At 35.5% G+C, this 7,905-nt stretch overlaps 1 pseudogene; it reads right to left on the bottom strand.

The window, feature by feature from the left end:
- Positions 1-876: 876 nt before the first annotated feature.
- LOC120122051 lies at positions 877-7,553 on the bottom strand (annotated as a pseudogene).
- Between the last annotated feature and the right edge of the window lie 352 nt (positions 7,554-7,905).

Raw genomic sequence — 7,905 nt, 5'->3', positions numbered from 1 at the left:
TTTTAAAATATCAATTGACACCACCGTCAGACATGGCTTAAGTATTTTTTTAGTGTATCAATTTAACTCCCCTCTATCTGTTTAAATATAAATTTTTATAAAACATATATTAATATAATCATATATTAGTTCAATGGTTGAATGCAAGCTAATTTATTAAGGGATTTGTGTTTGAGTCTTACTTTTTCTCAATTCTTCAACTTTTTTATCGTTTAAATACAAATTTGAATTGAATATTAATATATTTTAAAATTAATTCAGTAGCTAAGTACAAGCTAATTTATTGAAGGACTCGAGTTCGTGTCCCAATTTTTCTCCATTCTTCAACTTGTTTTGTTGGGGGGGGGGGAGATTACATCATCATTATCATTTATTTTTCAAATAAAAAAATATTAATGACAATTTTGTTAAAAATTAACGCAATGAAAAAAAGTAGGAAAACAATAATAGATAAATAACTAATGATGTAGTTTACTCCATGGATTTTTTAATCATGAAACTCGAAAGTGATGGAAAGTTATACCATCATTTTCTCAGTTTTATTATTTTTACTCCATCAGATTGATTGGTACTCCTTTGTAGGAAAACGATTCCACGAATGATAATACACCTTTTTACTTACCCTATTCCCATATGTAATAGAATAAGGAGAAATAGGGTAGTAGACTGCCCCCAACGCTAGGTTGAGAGAACTTCCGTAGAAGACCTTCGTTATGAATCGCCCTCAGTGAGACTCGATCACACGACCACAAGATTAAGAGTCTTGTTCACGTATTGATTGTTCACGTATTCATATTATATTTAAATTATTATATATATAATTGTTTTACGTCATAATTTTAATTATTCTTCACATGTTAGACGATGCTAGTAGAATTTTAAGGCCTTAAATTATGTCAACCGTCAAATTTAGTTCAAACATGTTAGCAGTATGAGTTTTTTAACATCCAAATATTAGGAACTTAATATATAAATTTTTTACAAACTTATAAGAACGAGTAAAAGACAATAACACTCAAACCTTAAGTTGTGTTTAGTGTTCCCAGCAGGGCTGCATAATATGCAAGACGCAGGCTCAGCTCCATCCTCCTTTCCTGCCTGCAAAAGTGTACGCCTTCGATTCATTGTCCGAGGATTCGATTTTTTCCCCTGGAAACATAATGACAATCAAGATTAAGAATATTATAGAAATGCGTTAAACAATTAACTAATATCAAGACAGGAAAAGGAGTGTGCGCGCGAGAGAGAAGCTTGCTCTAACCTTGTGAGCGGCAAGTTTCATTCGTCGTCACTATCATAAACAACTGCCATGCGACGATGAGTTGGGGCTTTTCTAGGAGGTGAGTCCTCATCTGACTCGATTCCCTTGCGCTTACTGCTGCCTACAGACTCCTTCACTTTTTGCCTAGGTTCCTGCAAAAATAACCAACACGACCAAATTTGTTATAATCGAGGGGGAAAATAATTTCCATATTTACATGCCATGCTTTTGCATAAAAAGAAGGTATTTTATTTCCTCTTAAGAAACAAAAATAAGAAGAGGGTGTGGAACAATTAATGCAAACACATACAAAAAATCATCTATTACTGATATAAGACAAGAATGCTTAGACCGGTTGATTTCTGCTGCATATATGCTCCATGCTAAGGATATTGATAAAATTTAAGTTCATATTTAAATCATAACTACTTTTCAATACAATCAGACATTCGAACATCATCCAACAAACTTAGATACCAGTACATAGCAGTTTAAGATGCCCCAGCAAAGTCCAAACTCGCAGCCATGTTAAATGAACATGCTTATAGAAACTTCATCCTTCCACTCAAGACGGTAATTTGAATGCTTTTAGTGATAGTAAAGGGAAATAAATACATTGAGTTTTCGAAGGAATATATACAGGAATAAACATAATGTAACCGTTTAAATTGATAGCATGCAAAAGCAAAATTCTTTTTGATAGGAATTAGGCCCCGTTAAAAACCCCTTCTTAGTTATTTTGTTGAAATAACCAAAGGAAGGGGAAAAGGGTGCCCTAAATTTATTACCACACATAGGAAGTACAACCAAACCAAAACACACATAACAAAACCCTCTTACACCAACCCTGAAACCCCAGACTCACCAAGCCACAACCTCACACTCACTATCCTATTCCAGATTTAGCTAAACAGTCAGCTTCCCCATTAATACATCTGTTAATATGCCTAAGAGTAACACTAAACTGCAACACTGTAGGTAGAAGAATGATAGATTATAGCTATCAGAACAATTAGGCAGATCAAAATATAACTAAATCAGCAGATTGAATTATGGAACCAACAGTTCACTCAAGTAACATTTATCTAAGGAATGATGAAATACAGGTATCAATGGCATACAGAGATTACTTGTGTTGCATGTGCAGGCATGAAAAGCAGCATCTGAAATACATTTCAGATATGGAACATGAATTTTATGCTCAGATACAAAGCATGGAAAACTTGTTGAAGAGAGAAAAATAATAAATAATTACCTCAGCTTCCTCTTCCTCCTCCGAGGCTCTGTTAGTGTTAGCATCAGCCTCTTCATAACGCTCTTCCTCCTCCTCTGATTCTTCATATTCTGGCTCTTCATCCTCAATCCTATTGTGAGCAGACCTCTCATCTTCCTCCCCTTCAGTTTCATACTCAGACTCCTCCCTTTCCCTTTCAGAGAAATTAACAGGCCGCCGAGATGATTTAACATCTGACATGGATGACTTGCGAGGGACATCCCTGTAACCCTGTGACTGGTAATCACAAATATAAATAAAAACGTAATAATAACAAATTGCAACAATAAGTTTTTCCTACGAATAAGAGTAAAGTACCTTCTTGGCATTCAAAATGCGTTTTTCTGCCCGAGCTTCTACTTCCAAGTCTTCCTCAAAGCGGTGACGAGAACGACGAGAATCATTATAATCCATTTCATCATCCTGAAAAAATATAGTTGAAAATCAAAATATGTTATTCAGTTTAAGTATGATTTGTGGATATGTAAAAGGAACAGTTACACATGCTAACATATTGAAGATTAGTCATTAGTGCAAGTCAAAAGAAAAAAAAAAGAGCAGCCAATCATACTAATAAGTAGAACTGTCAATTGTCAGGTTGGTTTCAAATCGTTCAATCTGGGTAGGGTGATTTTAGGTTTTAAAATTTTCATGTCATTTTGGGTTCGAGCCCTTTCGGGTACAGGTCATTCAGGTATGCCAGTTTATTTTTTCATGTTGGATCATTTCAATGTACTTGCTTGGTCATTTCTGGTTCATGTTCTTGTCTTTTTCATGGTTGAATCAGGTTGTGTTGGTATCTAGGTTCGGGTCAAATTGACAAGTCTACTAATAAGCCATAAAGGAACATAATTATCAATATATAAGGCATTCCAAATGTTTAGCAGGAAATGAAATTCTAGACCTCATCAAGAGCACCCTCCAGATACCCAGTTGAAAGTTGACGCTTTCTTTCTACAGGCGTATACTTCCGGTTCACCTTTTCTCTCTTACGATTCAGAAGTACATTAGCTCGGATTGTTTGATTCTCAGCCTGAAAAATCACCCCAAAAAATTAAAATAAAATAAAATTCACGTCACCAAGAAACTGTCAGAACATAGATAAGCAATTAGTCACCTTCTCTTTTTCCTCCTTTTCCCTTTCAGGATCAACATCGGTAATGCAGTTCTTAACCTTATAGACCTTTTTATGATGTGAATCAACAAGAGCTGTCAACAGCCGATGAGAATTTGACGACAATGATGAGGGCATAAATCTCATCTTACTTAAAATCCTTCCTTGGGATTGAAGAATTCCCTGTAATTACCACAATTAAAGCAGTTTCCAAGTCCAGAACTTATTCATGCATTGTTACAAAAAACATTAATAATAGAAACAGCAACAACCTCAAAAATGAGAATATTACATTGATTTCATGATAAACCCAGTCTTAGAAGTAAAACTCAAAACCAAATAACAACACCGTAGATTGCATGGAATGAGCAGATAATAGCCCAAAATCAAGGTTCTGAGGCCAAAATCTATTACTACCCTACCAAATCAATTCCAAATCAAACTTCCATATCCCCTTTCCCCAGTGAAGTATTGACAAAAAATCAGATGCATATATCATGCTCAAACAATGTAACTAAAAAAATATGCATTTCAACCTCAATACAGAAGCTCCTATTGAGCTATTAGCAATATATATAATAGAAGTCTATATAAACATAACAGGACATTGTCAAAAACAAAGATACCAGGAGCCATAGATTTCACGTTTAAGACAATGTACAGATATAAATAACCGTGGAATTCCAATATGCCACATTCTTTTACTTCTTCATTTTTAAATCATTCCTTACGATCAGTGAACCTTTGATCCCAAAATCTAGGAGGCTTTTCAAATAATTTAGTATAATAGGTCAGCAGCTTTAATGAGAAGCCAAGTCAATTTAAAAATTATGATATTACGGATCACTAGATGCAAAGAAATGACATTCAGATTACTCTCGATCAGCCATGAGGAACTTCCATTTTTCTTCTTTAATTTCATCCAAGTTTATGACAGAAAAACAGGCGATATAAACAGCAGCAAATGAAGTGACTAAAAATAATATATGACTTTGAAGCTTTAGTTGATCCAGTCCACATCTAGAAAGAATTGGCCAGGAAAAAAGGAGCTAAAAGCTGAAGATATTCTATACTTTAGTAAACCATGTCACAGAGGAGGTAGTAGTCACCTTTCCGTGTCTGAGAAAGAGATGTGATTGATCATGTTGTGCCTCTTGTACAGATATGTCAAGAACTTCATTGCCAATTAACAATTGTAAACTGCCATCTGACCACCTCACAAAGCGTGCATTGCTTTCATACTACTACAATAAGAGGAAATATAAGAAGCCCTGCTTGCTTAAGAAAATAACAGATTGATAAACACACCATAAAATTAATTTTCACAATGAAATATAAACAGAAACATAGTTAAGAATAAAGAATATAACTATAGTGGTGGCTAACGATCACCCTAATGACAAGGTCTTCAATTAAATTTGTAACCATCCCAAACTTACAGCACATACATGCAATAAATAGATCTGCATCCTTTTCTAGCATGCTAAAATCAAATCATTGAAAAGAAGGTGCAGGTGGAGGAAGTTCACTCACTGATGTTGAACCATCTTTCTTTCTGACAGTCCTCCAACGTACAATATTGTTCTCCAATCGTATACGTTTTTCGAGCCAGACTCATCTGTCACAAATGTATCTTCTTCAACATACGTCTTGGGATCAAATGGTTTTCGGTCAATGCCCATTATATTAGAAACTTTGATCATGTTCATCTGCAAAGAATGACTGCAGTAAAAGTCTGGCGGCCTCAAGCGCTTAAAGTAACAAATGACTCTCAGAACCTCAACACACTTCAACTCCTACTTCCATTTTAAATAAAAATAGCATAACTATAAGCCTAATGAATAGTCAATAGTGAAACAGTTTTTAAAATATCACTAACTACATAATGGCATCCTTTACATGAGTCTAAGTTAGATTCTTTTCAAGAGACGGGAAAATGCATCAGAGGAAGAGTAACCTTGGTTGGATGAGCAGGAGCTGGGCGAAATGGAACCTCTAGTTCCAACGGGGGACCAACTGGCTTCTCTTTTTGTTTCACCTCGACATCCTCATCATCTGACTCATAACGAGCATCTTCATCATGCACCATATCTTCAAGTCTTGAACTCTTCCCATAGCTCCCTTCCTCCTCCATTGGTGATCTCTAGTGGACAAAGAATTTACATCATCCTTCTAACATGACTACAGGCAGCCGGAAAGTTCTCAAAAGGAAACAAAAAAGAAGCATATTGCTTTTGACATTTGATACTCACAACTTCCTCTTGTCCATTTCATTTCGAACTGCATATTCTGCTTCTTCTTCTTCTTCAGAAGCACCAAATACATCACGAATTTCTGCAGCTGAATGTGAAAGGTGAGCTGGGTCCTTCTCTTCCCCTGGTGATTTGCTGTCATTAAGCCAAGTTTGGCACAACATTAAGAACAAGAATGCATCCAAGGAATCATTACTATATAAGGCTGAGCACCAATTTTTTTCTCTTTCAGTTTGGGCAAAAAGAAACATATTGTTTTCATTTTAGAAAAGTTGTAACACAATGCAAAAGCAACAAGAATTGAACACAAGACAAATAAAATATAGGAGAGCAGCAATAAAGGGAAAATATGAGAAAGGAGACTGATTTGGGATAGAGCAAGTTACCTCAGACTTCTAGCTTGATCAACCTCTCATCTTCATTATCAGGATAACGGTTTTCCTCAGACCTCTCTGACCCACTCTCAATCACTTCCCTTCTCCGGCTAGTCTACCCTCTGCCCATAATCTTCTTTTTCATCACTATCTGTATCTTTTGCTTCACTCTCTTCCCTTTGATCACAATATCTACTTCTTGGGAACTCTGTACTCTTTCACCTTCACTTTCTCCAGGATCAGGTTCTAAATCATGTAGGTCACCATCACTCTCCAGTTCTGCCTCACCGTGTCCCTCCTCATCAACTTTCAGCTCTCCTTCGCCCTCGGGCTCCATTGCAACCTCAGCTTCATCCTATATACAAAATCATATCAACAGAATGCTTCAAACAATTCTTCTTCTAATCACAACTAGAAATCATTGAGAACTCCATAATAGCAGAAAATATCAACCCAAACTTACCAAATGCCCTAAGGTTATTTAGGTCATTCTAGATTGAGAGAATTTAGAAACCCACAACTAGTAGCGGTAAGCACAAATTTTATCCCTTTCTGACCTTTGATATATATAGGTGTATTTGTATATTTAATTCCGAGTAACTCGCAATAACAACAAACATCTAGGAAAACTAGTATCAACTATAGTGAAACTCGCATTTCTTTAGCATCAAAATCCCCCATCGAAGTTAATTGTATTAACCGTACTTGGCCCATATTAAGATGATATCAGAATCACATCATAAACAACCATTAAAATAATCAGGTCAAGCTTCGGACCCAAGAGTCGGAAGAAGAATAAGATCAACTGCCATACACAAATTTCTAACATTAATCGGCAATTTAAATGAACACGAATCGACCACACAACAATCATCAACTTGTTCAATCCTGAGCTTGGAATATACAAACAAAATCAATCTAAAAGAGGTTGCATTAAAAATTAGGCTAAAATTCATCTCTAGATCAAAAAGTCATAGAAACAAATTAACAATTGAAAAGGAAAACAAATAACCATAAAAGATACGATAGCACAAATAAACCTAACGAAAAAGAAAATAAAAAGACCAAAAAAGAAATTACAGAAGCGTAATTGGGATGAGGATTTGATTCATGCTCGGAATCGATCTCTTCGTCCTCCTCGACTGATCGCCGAAGAGGTTTTGCATCATCTCGTGCCGCTTCTCCTCCCCCATCGCTCTTCGTTTCTCCTCTCTCTCTGTCTCTCCCGTCGATTGGATGAATTCCTTAGCTCTTCACGCTCGAGAAAGAACTAAAGAGTACTATTTTTATCTTTGATTTGATTTTATTTTTGCGTAAAAGTTATTTTTGTAGTAAATTACATCTGCGGCCTTTTTTTTGCCCCTTGATTTCGGCTTCCGTTTACGCCCAGCATCTTTGCCACGTCATTCATTTGCTTAGGTAGCCATCCGATCAGGCCCATTTGGTAAGTAAAAATCTTGGCCTTAAAAGGTCGATTTTTGTTTTCTTTCTCAAAATTATAATAATTAAGCTTCTTTATATTTTAATGTTAAAATATTTTAAAATTAAAAACTAATATATTTGAGTGTAAAAGGAATCGAATATGATTCCTTCCGTTATTGTATTGTAGTTGTAGTATGATTCTATTTTTT

Source organism: Hibiscus syriacus, unplaced genomic scaffold, assembly GCF_006381635.1.
Source record: "Hibiscus syriacus cultivar Baekdansim isolate YM2019G1 unplaced genomic scaffold, ASM638163v2 tig00110384_pilon, whole genome shotgun sequence".
Classification (NCBI taxonomy): Eukaryota; Viridiplantae; Streptophyta; class Magnoliopsida; order Malvales; family Malvaceae; genus Hibiscus; species Hibiscus syriacus.
This window is presented reverse-complemented; position numbering and strand designations above follow the sequence as displayed.